This window comes from Micromys minutus, assembly GCF_963924665.1.
Source record: "Micromys minutus genome assembly, chromosome: 1".
Classification (NCBI taxonomy): domain Eukaryota; kingdom Metazoa; phylum Chordata; class Mammalia; order Rodentia; family Muridae; genus Micromys; species Micromys minutus.
In genome coordinates, this window is record NC_137969.1 from 186131042 (window position 1) to 186150211 (window position 19170).

Sequence of the window (19170 nt, forward strand, 5' to 3'; positions counted from 1 at the left end):
CACACAACACATGCATGCACCCACACAGCAGAGTGTCCACAGTAAATAAATGGAAGGAATGTTTTTTTTTTTTTTTTTTTTTTTTTTTTGATTCAATGAATACATGTTCCCAGTATATAAACTGAATCCCTAGAAGGTAAATTTTGTCACTCATCCAAGTGAGGCCCAAATCTCACCCTGTCTCATTCCCAGAGCATACCTTTCCTAGAAGTTTCCTGCTGAGACATGAAAAGCTGAGAGCATGGTTTGGAAGGTGGATGCTGGTTTTAGTGACTCAGATCTCCGCAGAAAGCTTCCTATCTGTGTACAGATACATTATTTCTCCAGGCATCCAAAATACAGAATCTGACTAGAAAGTGGTGGTGGGGGGGGGGTGAGAAACACCACAAAGCAGCCTGGTTGGGAGTCTACCAAGGAGAGAGGAGAGTAAATCCTTGGCCCTTTTGGCCACTTTCAACACAGCACAAGCCTGGGCAATGTCTAGGCTATTTGGGGCAGCCAGCTGCAGCTAAAGTCACAGCAACAGTGGCCAGGGCTGTTGTCCAGGCGGGATTAAATGTCAGCAAGGACAGGGGTACAGTTGTAGCTCTACTAAAAACATCTGGGCTCAGATAAAGACACCAGCTTTAGTCCCTGAGATAAATACATGACAGGGCAGCTTATTGTTTGCAGGAGTTTGATTCACTCAGTCCATAGTTTTTGAGCACCAGTGTACCAGACTGTGTAGGCTGTATGGGTACCTCCATGAATAGAACAAAGAATCGCCCTGTGTGGAGCTGACCAGTTAGTGAGAGAAGGTGTATGAGAGACAAGAGATGTAATTGAAAGGAGTTATGCCAATTTCATAGCTTCACATAGCTGAGGTATGGGGGGGAGGTGCACTTACAGTGGAAGCCCAAGGGAGAGGATCAACAAACATCAGGGAAGTGGAGGCATTACTAATACTAATACTACTGTTTGGTATTATTTTTAAATTTATATGTCTCCAGTGTCAGTGTTGGCCTTTGCCCTACTCCACTTCACTTTATTTTTAGTCTCCAAAATTTCAGAATGCCAACATTGATGCACATTGATAGTTTGAGAAATGTCACTTCCAGGTCTGTCTTTTCATCTTCTTTTTCCTGTCCCTGCTGGGAAATCATCTTTAATATTTTTTTACATTATTTTAAAAATATTTCATTTTTAATTGAAATTTAAATTTTTTACATGAAAAAGTAAATATTTAAAATTTCTCCAGGGATTTTTCATAATCATTATTCTTACTTCTTCTCCCTTTATTACAGAAAAAAGTAGGCCTCTGTACATACTTCTATATCACACCTCTATACATACCTCTGTATCTATACATTAACTCTACATATGCCTCTGTCCATATATCCATGTAACCTCTTCCTCTGAATCTTGGTGTTCTGAGACTATGTTTCTTCTCTCCCGAAGCTGCGTGAAGGCCACACAGCTTACTTAACAAGTCCTCTTGCAATTTGATAACTAGGTCAGCTGATCCTCTTTGCTATCCCCCAGGCCTGGTGTTAGAGGTTCGAGTGAGAAACAGTCTCCAGCACCTGAACATCTGGCCCCTGGCCAGCGGTGCCTGGAGAGGCTTAGGAGATGTGGCCCTTTTGGAGGACGTATGTTGCTCAAAGGAGGTGGGCTTTGATAGTTAAAGGTTCGCAACCTCTAGTTCCATCTGCTCCCTGCTTACCAAGATGTAAGCTGTCAGCATTTTACCCCAGCCAATTGCCTGCTGCCAGGCCTGCTGCATCCTTGCCATAGTGGAATCTTTTCTTTCTGGATCCATCAACAGAAACTAAGCACAATGGAGCAGGCCTTAAATCCCAGCCCTCAGGAAACACAATGAATACCTTCCAGCTCAGATGGCTTTCCACTTGTAAAGAGGGGCAACAGCAGAAGTACTGAGTCAACAGGTCCCTTGCAAATGTGGTTTCATTATTGAGTTCCTGGTTGACCTCACAGTCACCAGCACTCACGGTGGTACACGCTTCACAGATTTACCAACACAGAGCATTAACAAACATTTTGAGTTGTGCCTCTAAGAAATGTTTATAATTGTTAATCAATGTTAAATAGCTTTTCGATATTTAAGGGTCTGTTTGTTTGTTGACAGAGAAAAGTTTGTCTGTGTAGCCCTGGCTATCCTAGAGCTTAGTTTGTAGACCATGCTAGCCTTGAAACCTGACATATGCCTGCTACTACCTCCGGAGTGCTGGGATTAAAGACACGCAACACTGTGCCTGGCCAGAGCCACCTTTAAATTGTTTTTCTTCTCTGAACAACTAGTTCACATCTTTGGTTCACATCCTGCTTTTTAGGGGGCTTCCCGGATATTCTTACATAGTAATGAGATCTATATGTACAGCAGCCCCTTGTCCAGTCCTACAGGCCACTTGGTGTGTCGCTGGTGGCTTCAGACTCCTCTCCATATCTGGCTGGCATGCTTTTCTCACTCAGCAGAACTACAGCAGGAAACCGCTGGCCACACCCAGAGGAAAGCTCACCATTGCAGCAGTGACTCAATTTACTTTAATCTTAGTCCCACAAACCTCAAGTGTTACCTCAGTGTCGCTGTGCCTTACACTGCCTCATCCCTTGTCTCCAGCTACCCCAGACTTGCCCTCTTTCTTCTCCTGTCCTCACTGACGGACAGAACAAAGAAACCGGGAAACAGAAGGAGCATCTGATGAACAAACATCTGTAAGAACTACAACCACTTAACCTGTAACCTCTCCAACGTACCCCAGCTCTAGAAAAAGTACAAAACGATGCCAGGGACAAGAACTATAAACAAACAAACAAACAAATAAATAAAACGTATCATTTGTATAAGTAGGCGATAGAATAACAAAATCATTCATAATAGCCATAAGGGATTGATTCCAGGGCCCCAAAGAACATCACAATTTCCTCTTCCTCGTCCTCATCCTGGTTGTCGTCCTCCTCCTCCTCCTCCTCTTTTTTTTTTTTTTTTTTTTTTTACATACAGAGCAGCAAACACCTTTATTACACAAGCTACGGAAGATGGTTTATTTGCCTTTTTGGGCTCAGATCTTTCGCAGATAGAACTCCAACTCCTTGCCCTCGAGAACTTAGCCATCTGCTCTGCCACACTGGCCTTGTCTTGAGGCAATGCCAGGCTAGAAGCTTGCCCTGCTGGAACTGCTCCTCCAGAAGACTGCTGATCTTGGCATCCTTTTTCCTTTCGTCTTATTTGTTTTGGATTTTCTTTGATCCGTTTTTGTTTAAAATGTCTTCCCGCTTTTTGGCCGCTGCAGCCGTTTTCCAGTCAACTCACCAACATGACGAACACAAAGGGAAAGAGGAGAGGCTCTCGCTATATGTTCTCTAGGCCCTGTAGGAAACATGGAGTTGTTCCTTTGGCCACATACATGCGAATCTACAAGAAGGGGGTTATTGTGGACATCAAGGAAATGGGCACTGTTCAGATAGGAATGCCCCGGAAGTGTTATCGCGGCAAAACCGGAAGAGTCTACAGTGTCACCAGCATGCGATGGGCATCATCGTAAACAAACAAGTTAAGAGCAAGATTCTGGCCAAGAGGATCAGTGTGCGGATTGCACACATCAAGCGCTGGAAGAGCAGAGACAGCTTCCTGAAGCGGGTGAAGGAGAACAGTCAGAAGGAAAAGGAAGTCAAGGAGAAGGGCACCTGGGTTCAGCTGAAGCGCCAGCCTGCGCCACTCAGACAAGCCCACTTTGTGAGGACTAACGGGAAAGAGCCTGAGCTGCGGGATCCTGTTCCCTGTGAATTCGTGGCCTAATGTACAAAAGGAAATAAAGGACCCGGACTGAAAAAACATTTTCTTCCTCCCCAGGAGTCAGCTTGGTTCCCTTCTTGTGGCCCAGGGCTAGCGCATAGTGGGACTCGTGCTGCTGCCGGTTCTGTATGCTGTCTACAAGCACAATGCAGTTCTTCACCGGGGTCTTGGTGCGGACAAGCTCATTATTGGATACGTTGTACACAACATCCATGATCCTCGTTTTGCGCATACAACACTCAGAGCCCCAGGAAAAGTTCCTCACATCCAATCTCAGAGCCCGGTACTTCTTACTGCCTCCTCGAACTCAGACTGTGTGTATGCGGCGAGGGCCAATCTTAGTGTTGGCAGCATGACGTCCCAACTCATACTTCCGCTTCTCGTGGTAGGTTTTTCTCTTGCCCCCGGTCCTGCAGCGCTTGTGCCAGTTGTCCCGAGAGATCCCCAACGCTCGGCGCTGGCTGGAAGGAAGCCTCTTCTATTTTTATTAATCATTCCATTCGTTTACATCTCAAATGATATCCCACTTCCCCGTTACCCCTTCACAAACTCCCCATCCCACATCTGCCCTCTCCTCCCTTCCTTTTGCCTCTGTGAGGGTGCTCCCCCACCCACCCACCCTCTCCAGTCTCACCGCTCCAGCATCCCCCTACACTAGGCCATCAAACCTCTTCAGAACCAAGGGCCTCCCCTCCCACTGACGTCAGACGAGGCCATTCTCTGCTACCTGTGTATCTGGAGCCATGGATCCCTCCCTGTACTTTACTTGGTGGTCTGGTCCCTGGGAGACATCACAATTTTTAAATGCTCAACTCCCTCGTGTTAAATGGCGGCAAATGGTAAAATCTGCAGACATCTGCATATGTCCTCTCATCTACTTGGAATCACCTTTACATCATCTGTAATTCCTAATGCGTTGTAAAATAGTGTATCACAACAAGAAAACCATCTGCACGTGTCCGAGCGAATGTAGTTGTTCTCAAAACCCTTTCTTCTATGGTTGGCTCAATCTGAGGGTCTAGAACCTATGGACACGAAGGGCCAGCTGTACAGAGTTCACTTGAGCTATAAATGGAGAAATCAAAATCCGAAAGAAGCAGTTGCTGCAGACACTAGGCATCTGGTATCGCTCAAGAGGAGAGGGCAGCTGTGAGCAAAACTTCTATACCCCGACGTGGAAGCCACACCAGCAGGGTACAGATGAGTCTGGGCCTGTGTAAAGGTCAATCCTCCAACTTGCCCCGCAGAGAAGGGGTGGCCTTCCTGGCCTCGCCTAAGTGGATGTGCTCTGCCTTGAGCACTGTGAAGGGGCTCGGGATGCCTGGCAATGCAGAGCAAGTTCAGGAGGAAGGCTCGGGAGCTGTGAGACCCTAGTCCGTCCTTCTGTGGTCTCATTGGTATCCAGCTGATGGTGCTGAATGTGAATAAGACTGAGGAGATGACCACGCAAATCAATTAATAACCATTGCAGAACGACACTCCCGGTGCACTGGGTGACAACAGTCTTAATGAAGCAGAGCTCTTGGTTTATTGATGTATTGATAAGAAGAGGGACTCCACAGAGAGATTTCCATTTCTGGTATGCATACTGTCAAGGAGGCATTTGCTAAACGCCCTCCCCCCCAGAAAAAAAACCAATCAGGATAAAGAGTATATATCTGAGATCTACGTGGATCTCTAGTTGTCATGTTCTCGGAGAGGTTTCAATTTTGCCAGCAGAGGGGAAGAGAATATTTACCTGTCCAAGAATTGTGGCCTTGACCATCTTTGAAACAGGGCTGTGGAGGTGTCTTTGCAAAAACAAATTATATAACCAATATGAACGCGTGCCTCTGGGGGGAAAATGTATTTAGAAACTATATGTCAAAATCAGAAATGAGTCCCCATTGGCGTTGCAACAGATAATTTTTACTTAAAAATAACTTTTCTAGATGGTGCTCAAATTCATTATATAGATCCTTAGCTCGAGAAGAAAATGGGACTATTTCAAAATAATGTAAGCCAATATTTTTGAGGAGCACATTTGTTTGAAGATCCAATAGAAACAATGTCCCTGAAACCTTAATAAATATCTGTGGCAGTGATTTATTGTATAAATCTCAAAACTACGCTTCCTCCAAGCATGTAAGCATGCAGTGACATTCACAGAGGAGACCCACAGTGATAACAAGCACACGGGAGGGAGAGAGGAAAGGTAGGTCCTCGGGGAGGCAGAGTGGGATTAGACCTTAGGGAAGCCCTGCTGTCAGGGGCCCAGTGTCTGCTCTCTCTAATGCTCATGAATGTATCTGTTGTTCTGATGGGGCTTCAGCCCGCAGACTACAGGCCCAGCTGCAGGAGTTGTGGCTCAGGTCCTCCATGTGTGGAAAATGAGCTGTTGGGTGGTGGGGCCCTTGGGTAATGTAGTATGCTTGGAGACCTGGATGTGATACCTGGAGATATTGTGGTAATCTTGAGGTAGCGACAGAGGTGGGAATCCGCTGAGCACTGGGATTCTGACTCTACCAGAGCTGTGATCTGGATTAAGTCTTCTGCCTCTGTTTGTTTTTATTTATTTTCATCTTGTTCTGTTTGTTGTGCCTTGTGTGTGCAAGGTGTGTACTGAAGTGCTGCGCCCCGTCCACATTTTCAAGTGTTAAATGACAGTTGGCCACTAGGGGATCCCCAAGTTTCCTTCCTATTCATGGCTGTTGTCCCCATATTAACATCCCAGTTAACACAAGAGCCATAAAAGAACAGGATGCTAGTTTTTCCTCCAAAAACAAACCAAACCAAACAACAAACCAGGTAATTTAGGAAAGGGCTCCTGTATGACTGATACTGTATAGATCTTTCCAGTAATAATTTGAAAACATGAGGAAATTAATCTTCTTTATTTCTTTCATGTGGATGGGTTTGTGCACACTTCAGCCTGCTTCAAGCTGGAATGCATATCGCTTTTAGGCAGCCTTATTCCTTGGGGCTTCTCAAGAAAAGGCAGGATGGCCAGATTCTAATACTTCTTCAGGTAGTTGTGTGGAGAGGCCGTTACCTGCTACCAGATGTTAGACTGTCTACAGCAGCTGAAATGGAACACATGTTCAGTCACACAGACTTCCACTTGAAGGAGTAAGGTATTTAGAACCAGGCCTTTCCGGAACTGGCCACCATGCCTCAGTCATGCCTGGCAGAATTAAAGAACACTTGACTGTAAGTATCTGCTTCTGTCTCGGTCAGCTGCTGGTACGGTCTCTCAGAGGACAGCCATGCTAGACTCTCGTCTGGAAGGGCATCAGAGCATAGTAGTGTCAGCCCTTGGTCGTGTCCCTTCCCCTTCCTCCCCCCGGCAACCCCCCCCCTCCCCAGATGAATCTCCCAAATTAGGCTGGTCATTGGACCTCACCTGCGGGGGACTGCTATGGTTGAATTAAGGGAAGGATTGAAGAAGCTGAAAGGGAGAGCGACCTTATAGGAAGACCAGCCAGCCATCTCGAACCTAGACCCCAGAGGAAGAGCCACTAACCAGGAGCATACACTGGCTGGTCCAAGGTCCCTGGCACATTATGTAACAGATATCTACCTGGTCTGGCCTCAATGGGAGACGATACACTTAATCCTCCAGAGACTTGAAGCCCTAGGGAAGGGAGAGGCCTGGTGGGGTTGGGGAGACCACACTCTTGGAGGCAAGGGCGAGGGGGAATGGGATGAGGAACTGTGGGAAGGGGAATGGGGGAGCAACGACTGGAACACTTGACCGTAGAGTGACAGCCTGGAGAAAGCAGAAAGGAGTGAACAGGCCGCCCCGCAGAAGCGGAAGAGAAAGTGGGCACACGAACTTCCTTCTCTGCAGTGGGAGAAAAGCCTTGGCTCAACAAACTTGAACGTACTTGCTCTTAAGTCTTACAGGATAGAAGTAGGCTGGGCTCCTTCACCACGACTCTCCTCTGGCTTAGCTCAGTCGTGGTTCCAACACCAGGGACTGCACAGTATACTCACACCGTTGTCAAGGGAACGAAGGAAAATCTTTATTTTTCAGCCCGTCTCGTCTTTCAAATGATCTCTCGTGAAAAGAGCACGTTTCGGGAAGACATTTATTTTAGTCTATGGCTCTCCACAAATTTAATCTCTACATTTCCCCTTCATTGCTTAGCTTCTTAAGTTTCGCTTGCTCTTCTGTGAAAAAGAACTCTGTTTTAACAGACTACCAAATTGTTCCCAGGAGGGTCCCGAGCCCAGCTCTGCACGCATGCATTTCGGCAGTAGCCCAACAGAGGGCAGCACAGCACTGCTCGCGCCTCCTGTGTGGGCTGCGGCGGTTGTCAAAGGGATTCAGTTTGAAAAGCCTGACACGGTTCTATCTGCTCAAGAATTCCGAGTAGAACTTTAGACAAAGGATCTTTAATTGCATGCCGATAAGACGTCAAAACTATTGTGCATGAAGTAACTGGGCTTTTATAAAAAAAATAACTTTTTAAACAATGCATTCGGGATTAGAAGACAGGCTTGCCGCTGTGAGCAAAATTCATTTTGTAACTCATTAGAAACGCTTCAGCCTATGAGGAAATTCTTACCATCTCCTCTGTAAATCACTAGGCTGTGCCTTCCTACCTTTGGATTACATAATAATACTGTATGCCAAAATGGTTTGCAGGTTTCATTAACCCATTTTTAATTATAAAAGAAAGGTTTTTTGTTTTGTTTTTGTTTTTTGTTTTTTGTTTGTTTGTTTTTTGTTGTTGTTGTTTTTCACGTCTCTGTAAAAATCTTAGTGATGAGAAAGGGCAGTTGTTTGGGAAAATTGCTTGTTTCACAGAGCACAGCTGTTATGCCTCATAGATGTGAAGAGAGGTGTCTGAAGGTGACCTTTCTCAGTCTTCTCTGTCATAGAAATATGTGCCCAGGAAACACAATAAAGGACACTGCTTAAAAGAAAGTCTCTCCAGGTTAGGCAGATGTTTTTCAACCAAGGCAGCATAGGTAACCTATTGGTTGCCTAGATTTATGGGGACAGGGGCTTCAGGGTTTCTAAATCCATTCCTAAGGGACCAGTAAGAAACAGAAATAGTTTTGGTTTTTTGTTTTGTTGTTGTTGTTGTTGTTGTTTGTTTTTTGAAGTGGGGAGGACGTTTTGTTCTATTCAGCTAAGACACATTCCGAGAGGGAGCATTTGGTGCATAGAAAGACCCCAAAGTCTAAGGCACATGTTAACCACCCTAAACAGTATTTAAGGATTCGGGAAAGGCAAGAGCTCTCCACTGCTCATCAGAGTGTGGCCTTCCATCACCGAGTGTTCGTCTCATGATCTCCAAAAGATTCCGTGTCTGTCCCTAACTCTAAAAGCATGTTAAACGAATCTAGATTTCAAAAACAGGAATAAATGAAGTACACTGTTAAATCTCAGGGCTCATAGCCAGCGAACGTCCTTCCCATGCAGCTGGGAGCCCTCAAGAAGCGCCTGTTCCAATTCGGCTCCCAGCACACACAGACTCAGCCTCCTTCTGTTCTCTGCGTTCCATCCTGGGTGGATTAGAAGCTTCCTCGTGTGTGTGCATGCCTCAACGTATGCGCTATAGTAAAGCAACTTGTAGCTGGTACTCAAAGTGGTGCTGTCCATGCAAGATGAATTAGAAGAGGTTTAGATAAGCATCTTTATTGGAGTTGGGCACATATGCAGAGAAGCACAAGGATGTTAGAGGCTGAGGATGTGGCTCCACTGGGAAAGATCTCCGTTTGGATCCCCAGACATCCAGGTAAGAAGCTGCAGATGGCCTGTAATCCCAGTACTGAGAAAAGGAGACAGGAAGAACCCTGGAATTTCCCGGCTAGACTTTAGCCAAGTTAGTGAGTTCCAGATTGACCAAGAGACCCTCCATCAACAAGCATGGTGGAGAGCAATTTAGGAAGACACCTGAGGTCAACTTACAGTCTAGACACACACAAGTGGACACTCGTATGCACACACACAAAAGGTACACCGTGAGTATAACTCAATGAAGAAACACTATCACACAGATTAATCAAAGAGGACTTTACCAAGAGACAATACACCGTTTTAGAGGACAAGATGTCAGGAAGGGAATGCTAAGTGACCGAGTGAGACAGTTGACACATGTCTCCAGAGCCCCCGTGACTATGGACACTTGCCTAGTCTATAAACTATAATGTTTCAAAGAGATGAGCAGAGGAGGTCATATGGGAAAAGGGACTGAAGAAAGAAAGAATAAAAAAGAGCACAAAGCAGCTTGATTGTCTTTAAGTTCCTTTCCTGATAGAGGTTGGAGCAGAGACTGTCATTTTACCAGCTCCACTGGCTTTCTGAGGTCTTGCTACCCTTTTCTATTCTCTGGGAAGGTGAGATAAACAACTGGAGTCCTTGTTGGGTCAAATCTCCACTGTCCAAATTTCTTTCAGCTTTTTTTTTTTTTTTTAACCTTCCAGGTTCCCATAGGAGTAGTCTGTTAGTTCAGTGTACTGTATTTGAGGGTTTTTCTAACCCCAAACTCCAAACTCATCCATGGTACACCCTCCACCCCCAAGTTCCAAAGCTCTAATAACCATGTGATTATTGACCAGAGCAATGGTCCTACTTCTTGTTCATCCGTTTTCTGGATGTTCCTTTCTCCCATGGCTGGCCAGAAACATCTGACCAGAAATGTCACAGAGGAAGGACTTATTTTAGCTCACAGTTTAAGATACATACAGCCCATCGTTGCAAGGATAGCACAGAGACAGAGCTGGAAGCAGATAATCAAGTTGCACCCAAGAACTGGGAAGCAGAAAGAGGTTATCTCTGGAACTCAGCTGACTTTCTTTCTGTCCTACAGTCTGGGACCCCATGCTATAGAATGGTGACATCCACATCGAGAGCTAGTTTTTCTACTTGAATTAGCTAGGCCCAGATATTGTTTCCAAGGTGATTCTGAAGCATATCAATCTGATGATCCACATAAATCATCACAGCTTCCCTCTCTACTGCTTGTCTGGGAACATGAACTCAGGCTAGAGTTGGGTGCAAAGGCAGAGCCAATAGCAGAAAGAGACTAGAATCAGATGCTCTGTGCTGAGGTTGGCCATAGGGCAAGCAAAGGAACCCCAATATGATGTGGTTGAAGCAACTCATTTCGTAAGCAGCTACATAACTTTGACTATATGTAACCTGTGTAAATAAGTCTATTGGCTATCACAAAGTTGATCTCTAGCCTGGGAACGATTTGAGTCTTGAGTAGGAGTTTGGGTGAGACAGACAAGCTTTTAAATTAAAATCATAGGGTTATAGCAGGGTGCTATCAAGTTCTCCCTGAAACTTCAAAGCTAGAAAGATTAAAATGACAGCTTGGACATCCTAATCATCCTAAGATGGTCAAGTATTGTGTGTAATCTATGTTCTCTCCAGAAGCGTCTTGGGTAGGATGGTCTGCCTCGTTAATCACTGCTTCTTTCTCAGCTGTGTCACGTCGTCCTCGAGTTTCCTTCTAGGGGCAGCGCCCTTAGAGGCACATGGCCCCCAAATGACACAACGTTTGTAAAAGGGAAGAGATTTGGAGTTCTGAGAAAGAATGTGCTGTGGGGATGGTGCTGAGTCTGAAAGAGGCTTCCAGGTCTGTTTTGAGAGCTGTGACCTATTGGTAGCAGTTGAGTTTCACAGTCCCAGAGGCATAGCTGCCACCCTACGAGTATTAGAGGACTTTGCATTGGGTTTCTTTGTTACTAAAGGATGTCTAATTGTCTTCGAATGGAAATGACTTCCAGATGGCTTAGTGGGGAAAATCCCTTTCAACTAGAGGAGTACCCCCTCTCTAGAAATGTCTAGCACCAGGAAACAAATGGTTTCTCATTTATGACACTAGAACACAAAGATGCCACACCCTTACCCTGATAATACTGTCCCACCATAGACTCAATATATCTAAAATCCTGAGCCAACCCCTCCTGGATCTTGGGGATTGGACCCAGGGCTTCTAGCTAGTACTCTAATGCTGACTACCCCCAGCCCAGATTTTAATTCCTTTAAATTAATTTTCTCAGATATTTGTTATAGTATCCAAAAGCTAACCCTGATGATAGAATCAGCTTGCAACTCCAAAGGGATATGGGAGCTTCTGGTCTCTTATCTTCTTGACCTCTGTAGGCAAATGATACCAATAACAATACAGGGGGTTTGGAGTACCTAACAAGAATCATTTTCCTTTTTTCATCAGTGGGTGGAATGATCTTCAGAACATTAGCACTAAGACCCAGGGCACAAGATTTGAAGATATAAGAACATAAGCACAAAGCTCTGGTGATGTCTCTGTGAAGTAATATCATAAATCTCACATTCATCTAAGAACATTGCCTCCCACCTTCTTGTTCTTATTTTCTCTGAGCATCTGTAGCATATTTCAAGAGTAGGCATGAAGAATAAACTCCATTCATGCCCTTTAGAAGAATCATTTCAAAACCTGCACGGGAGATGTATACCCTCAACACCAAACACACTGTCCATTCCAAATGGAGCAAAGGTGACTTGCTACTGGTTTATTTCTCACTGGCATCAATGATACATTTAAACAAATCTATGGACAAATTGATAATGAGCACCTTTGGCAAGGCATCCAGCTATGCTTAGAAAGATTATAAACTCCAGAAAAGATTAAGTTTATATGGATAAAGAAAGGATCATGGTCTGGGTAGTGGTGGCTCACATCTTTAATCTCAGCACTTGGGAGACAGAGGCAGGTGAATCTTCCTAAATTTGAAGCCAGCCTGGTCTACAGAGTGAGCTCCAGGATAGCAAGGCTCACACAGAGAAACTCTGTCTCAAAAAAAGAAAGGAAAAGAAAAGAAAACAAAATCAAACAATAATACAAAAACTATCACTGTAAATAATATCTGTGAATTCTGGTACATAACATGCTCTATTCTAGTTATATACACACATAATTGCATCTTAGTAACAGAAAAGTGTACTGAGATAAGAACTTGTATCTCCCTGTCATTTGCCAAAAATAGAGAACTCTTCACCTAGAGAGGCGAGGCATCTGTTCCAAAGCACTGGAATCTGAGCACTGCTGAGAAAGACCAGGGGCCAGGAGTGCTGGACATTCTGTAGGTCAGAAGAAAACAAAATGTTTTTACTCTTCTTTCTTCTTTTCAGTGCTGGGGATTATTCTATTAAAATGAAAAGAAAAAAAAAGCTATGATTATTGTCTTAGTCACCGTTTCTATTCCTGCACAAAATATCATGACCAAGAAGCAAGTTGGGGAGGAAAGGGTTTATTCAGCTTACACTTACACATGCTGTTCATCACCAGAGGAAGTCAGGACTGGAACTCAAGCAGGTCAGGAAGCAGGAGCTGATGCAGAGGCCATGGAGGGATGTTACTCACTGGCTTGCTCAGCTTGCTTTCTTATAGAATCCAAGACTTCCAGCCCAGGGAGGGTACCACCCTCAAGAGCCTCACCCGCATCACTAATTGAGAAAATGCCTTACAGCTCAATCTCATGGAGGCATTTCCTCAAGGGGGGCTTCTTTCTCTGTGATAACTCCAGCTTGTGTCAAGTTGACACACAAAACCAGGCAGTACAATGATAAAAACGTGTTATGGTAAAAGCGTAACAGAAGGCTTACTGTCTCAAACCTTTCGAAGAATATGGTTAAGTGGTGTTAACTGTGTGTGCCTTGCTATGTAATAAGCTCCTAAGAACTCTTTCAGGTTACAAAGCTGGACTCTGGGCTCATTCTCCTACTCCACTGAACCTCTAGCAGCACCTCTGCTCACCCTTTCAACCACTTTACAGCTTTATACACATGGAAGATAGCCAGAAAGATGGACCAGCAAGATTTAGGCTTGTTCAAGGACCCAAATTCACTCTCTGGAGCTTCGAAGGAAGTAAGGAGAATACTCACGGCCAAAAGTTGTCCTCTGACCTCCCTAAGGTGTCGTGGCACGTACATGCGTGCATACTTTAAACAATTAGTACAATAATATGATATTTGTTTGGCTTTTTGTGACTGGATTATTTCACCAAGAATGATATTCTCAAGGGCGACCCATGTTATGGCATGATTATCAAATTTTCAATATCCATCAACATTCAACATTATAAACAAAGTTGATTTTTACTTACTGTTTAAAACTTACTAAATCTCATTAGATGTTTCTTATAAAACAGAAAGTTATGATTATAACTAACCATCCTTCAGAATTCCTTCTAGAGGGAAAAACATCCAAGAAGCGTGCTGTTTCCTGCAGCCACCTACGTTCAAAATGTACCAGCCGGAGTTATTCAATCACTGTCACCAATGAGTGGTCTAATCCAGAGGACAGAATCTACTAAGAACCGAATGAACACTTCCATAATCCAACTCTTGTAACCGTCTTACAGTCGTGGAGAACTCTCAGTTCTGGAAGTTTCCAGAGTGGTCTCTTTAATTCCCCGTGTTAGGTTCAAGTTAAGCAATTTTCTACCCACACACACGGGTAGACTCACACAGTGACTCACTCATTCTCCCACTCAGCAGCGCGGCACACAACTCTTAGGCCATCTGGCTGAGCTAGCACCTCTGCGACTAATAACCTAGGGCTCTCTGGGACCTAATAATTATAACAGAAGAATACATGTAACTCCTGCCGGCTAAACAATTACATCTGCGCCAGGGCCATGAGACAGAGGAGATACTGATTTAAGTCACATGGGTAGAACACTTTTAAAATGTAATACCTTGTCTGTCATTCATAGCCACATTTGCTTCTTACCAAGAAGCATCTTATGTTCTAGAAGCTATTTTTATTATAACCCTTTCACCATGTTCCCTTCTTTTGCCATGACTCCAGAATTCAAGAGCAATTTCCCTGAAAGAGTAGCAGTTGGTCCTCTAAATGGAAGCATTCTGCTCAATCAGGAACTATCTCCACTGAGGAAAATCCTGTTACTCTCCTTTCCCAACCTACCCTTGGTTGGACTTCAAAACTGTTTCTATTTCGTCTTCCGGAGACTTTTTCTTTTGGTTGTTTGAGTCTTGTTTAATGAGCCACATTCTCTGAGCAGAAGGTTACCTGTCCTACTGGTCCGGAAACAAAACCGACCATACTTGTTGTGATGACAAAGCACTTCGATGACGTGGTAATGAGGGCCTTCGTGAAAAGCTCATCCCCCACAGAAATGCATGGCCCCTTCACCACAGCAGAGAGAGAAACAGGAAGTTTATTTCTATCTGGAAACGGACATGTAGCCAGTTGGTGCACACGTTCACATCTGCATGAAGCAAGACATTAAGAGTGCTTATGAATCAAACATACTCTGGTAGTTTGAAATCACTAAAGTCAGGACCTGCTGTAAGAGGCCTGTTTCTGGCTTTGCTCAGATATAGGACCCCAGCTGTCACTGCTTTCTTTCCCAAGGTCAGGTGTCTTTGCAGGTACTTCTGGCTGTGAGATTTGTGGCCCACCTGTGTTGGTTTGAGAATCTCCCAACTTGTGTTAATCTGGGGTCAGATTATTAGAATCATTTAATATTTTACACTGGTGCTTTGAATTAGGAGACCCAAAGACTATACCCTTCAGTGAGTCTTAAAAACTCTTTTCTTTTACAAAGGAAATACTTGAGCGGAGCTTGAGAGATGGCGTGCAGTTAAGAGCACTTGCTGTAAAAATCATGAGGATCAGAGTTCGAATTTCAGCATCAATAAAATAAGCTGGGCTTTCCACAAACATCTGACAAATATGTCAGGCATCACAGAAATGCCTGTGAGTCTAGCTGCAAAGGATTCAGTGGGCTCTTCTGTCCTCTACACATGTGTGTGTGTGTATACACACACACACACACACACACACACACACACACACACCCACACAAAGCACTTTTTTTTTTTAAAAGAAAATACTTATGTGGAAAAAAAACCAAGTTACAAAAAGACATGCTTTGGGAGAGGTGACAAGATTTCTATCATTTCTATCATCCTTAATTTTGTTCATATTTCAATGTTTGCTATTTAACATAGGCACATAGTCACCAGACACAAGGGTATTTTTCTGGTCACACATTTAAGTTCTGGACAAAGTGATGTGTTATATTTATTCTCTGGGAAGAGTCCTGTTGAACTGGATGCAGATAAGATGGTTGGAGCACAAGTAACCGTCCCAAATCAAGACTATGTGCCCAACACAGTTGTTACCTGTGCTTCAGCGACCTGCATCCCAGTCGGTTCCACACACCAGGAGACAGAGCTGAACCATCCCAAAGCCTCACGCACATAACAAACAAGCAGACTGCGTTTTTATATTGACACTATTTTGAAGTTTTATCATAAGCAAAAAATCCATGATTATCTTACTTTAATAAAATTATACAGCAGTGTAGGTTGCTTGAATGCAATGAGAAAAGTCATTGGCCTGCATTTACTCACTGGTTTTTCTTTTCTTTTTATTGGATATTTTATGTATTTACATTTCAAATGTTATCCCCTTTCCTGGTTCCCTCCTCTCCCTTCCTCTCCCACCCACCACTTCCACCTCACCACCCTGGCATTCCCCTACCCTGGGGAAATGAGCTTTCATAGGACCAAGGGTTTCTCCTCCTATTGACACCAGACAATGCCATCCTCTGCTACATATGCGGCTGGAGGCATGGATTCCTCCATTTGTACTCTTTGGTTGGTTGTTTAGTCCCTGGGAGTTCTGGGGGGCCTGGTTGGTTGATATTGTGGTTTTCCAAGGGGTTGAAAAATCCTTCAGCTCCTTCAGTCCTTTCTCTAACTCCTTCATTGGGGTCCCCATGCTCAGTTCCATGGTTAGCTGCAAGTATCCTCATCTGTATCAGTAAAGATATAGCAGAGCCTCTCAGGAGACATCCATATCAGTCTCTAGTCAGCAAGCACTTCTTGGCATCAGCAACAGTGACTGGGTTTGGTGGCTGCATATGGGATGGATCCCCAGGTGAGGCAGTCTCTGGATAGCTTTTCCTTCAGTCTCTGTTCCACGCTTTATCTCTGTACTTCCTCCTGTGAGTATTTTGTTCCCCCTTCTAAGAAGTACTGAAGCATCCACATTTTGGTCTTCCTTCTTCTTGAGCTTCATATGGTCTGTGAATTGTATCTTGAAGTATTCTGAGCTTTTGGACTAATATCCACTTATCAGTGAGTACATACCATGTGTGTTCTCTTGTAATCAGGTTAACTTACTCAGGATCATATTTTCTAGTTTCATTCATTTGTTTAAGAATTTCATGAACTATTGTTTTCAATAGCTGAGTAAATACTCCATTGTGTAAATGTACCACAATTTCTGTATCCATTCCTCTGTTGAAGGACATCTGGGAGCTCTGGAGGACATTCCTTTGAGCTCTGGCTATTATAAAGAAAGCTGCTATGAACATGGTGGAGCATGTGTCCTTGTTATCTGTTGGAGCATCTTTTGGGTATATGCCCAGGAGTGGTATAGCTGGGTCCTCAGTACTATGTCCAGTTTTCTGAGGAACCTCCAGACTGATTTCCAGAGTGGTTGTACCAGCTTGTAATCCCACCAGCAATGGAGGAGTGTTCCTCTTTCTCCACATCCTTGCCAGCATCTGCTGTCACCTGAGTTTTTTGATCTTTGCCATTCTGACTGGTGTGAGCACTCACTGGTGTAAACACTCACTGGTTTTCATGTAAGGAGTTGCCTCCTCTCTCACTGATGATCTAATGTCCTTCGATAGGCATTTTCTTTCTGGTGGAATAATAGGGCTTCCTGCTCTCTCTCTCTCTCTCTCTCTCTCTCTCTCTCTCTCTCTCTCTCTCTCTCTCTCTTTCTCTCTCTCTCTCTCTCTCTCAGTTTCTCAAGACAGATTTTCTCTGTGGTCCTCGCTGTGTTAGAACTCACTTTGTAGACCAGGCTAGCCTTGAAATCAGAGCTCTGTCTTTGCCTCCCAAACTCTGAGATTAAAGGCATGTACTGCCAGGCCTGGTTTCCTGGAATTCCCTTTCACTGGATCCTGTTTGTCCATCTCTATTCCAGTGGAAGGCAAGTGAGTCTCCTGACACTTTCAATCCCCTCTTCTTGTGGCGTTCTCATGAAGAAACTCCCCATCTCTTTTAGCATTTGTTACACCTGTAAGCAGGTGGCCCAGGAAGCATAGGTCCTGAGTGAGCTTCTTCTCTGAATGCAGTGGTTTTTCAGGTTCCTGGTAGAAACTGCTGATACATTTGCATCCCAATAGGAGAGGTGGACAGAGCATAGGGAAATTATATAGGTTTGGTTAGAATTCCAATACAAACAAGAGCCTAGTTGGAATTTAAGAAGGGAGAGAGGGAAGAAAGGGGGACACAGAGAGAAAAATACATGCTCTAAGCTGGCTGAGGGATTCAACAGACCTCATAAGTCCTTGGGAGGAAGCCAGAGAAATAGATACCCACCATAATTCCTCTACTGGCCTCACAGGCCTCAGGTCAGGGGGATGGGAGAGTCTGTAGGCTGAAGCAGAGAGTATGCCCAGGACCCGGGAACCCAGAGGCCTAGCAAACACATTTCAAACTCAGCATGCCTCATAGTAGACCATTCATCTACTAAGTCCCCAGCTTTAGCCAGACTAGTCCTTTCTGTTGTTCCCAATCTTAGGAAGTGTCCCATTTACCAATTGGCTTATACAGAATGAGAGAAGCATAGGTGGGATTCCTGGACGCTCTGCTCTACCCGACCTGTATCAGCTGCAACACAGTCAGAGAGCACTGCATAGTCAAGTTCAAGAACACGGAGATTGTAACTACTGTCTCCCACGGTTTAAATTCTTAAGCTGAGAGGGCCATTGAGGGCAGTAGTTCCGGATGCCATCCTCACAGTGTCCACTGGCTATTGGAAGTCCCTGATTTTCCATAGCCTCCCATCAGTCCCATGAGCATTGCTTCCTAGCTCCTGACTGGAAAGCCTCCTTTGGCCTCAGTTAGTGACAGTTTTTGCTGCTTATCAAAGAGCCCTACTGAGAAAAATAAAACATCAACTAGAAAGCTGGCTTAATATGTTCTTTTGCTCCTTAAACATGCCATTCCCCTTCATGACCGATGGAAACTTCTCTGTTTTAAAGATATCGCCTCCATAAATTGAGTGCCGAGAGGTAATGTTATTAATTTAAACACGCAAGGCTGCCACATGTGACTGAATGGAATTGCATGTCAGTGCTGACAGTGGGTCTCTGAGGGAAGGGTTAAAGGTCACTTTCTTCCATCTTTGAGTCTTTGGTCCCAAGTTTTCAAATTGTGTGAGTGAGCACACATCACTCTTGTAACTAGATTTTGCAAGGTAAGTAGATCCTATCTTAAAAATAAGCTTAAAAAATTATGTATTAATGCTAAAATAACAGTAAGGAAGGTTTCACATCACACACCAAAACAGCAGAACAGAGAAATTGCAGAATTGTGGCAGAGAACAATACAAAGGTGCTTT

General features: G+C 44.3%; 1 pseudogene across 1 annotated transcript in view; it reads right to left on the reverse strand.

The window, feature by feature from the left end:
* Positions 1-3059: 3059 nt before the first annotated feature.
* Positions 3060-19170, reverse strand: part of LOC308416995 (small ribosomal subunit protein eS8-like) — a 45681-nt pseudogene continuing 29570 nt past the window's right edge. The window contains exons 3-4 of the transcript in view: positions 3834-4271; positions 3060-3273 (exon numbers count right to left, since the gene is read on the reverse strand). The product of the transcript in view is annotated as a small ribosomal subunit protein eS8-like (transcript). The remainder of the gene's footprint in view (positions 3274-3833; positions 4272-19170) is intronic.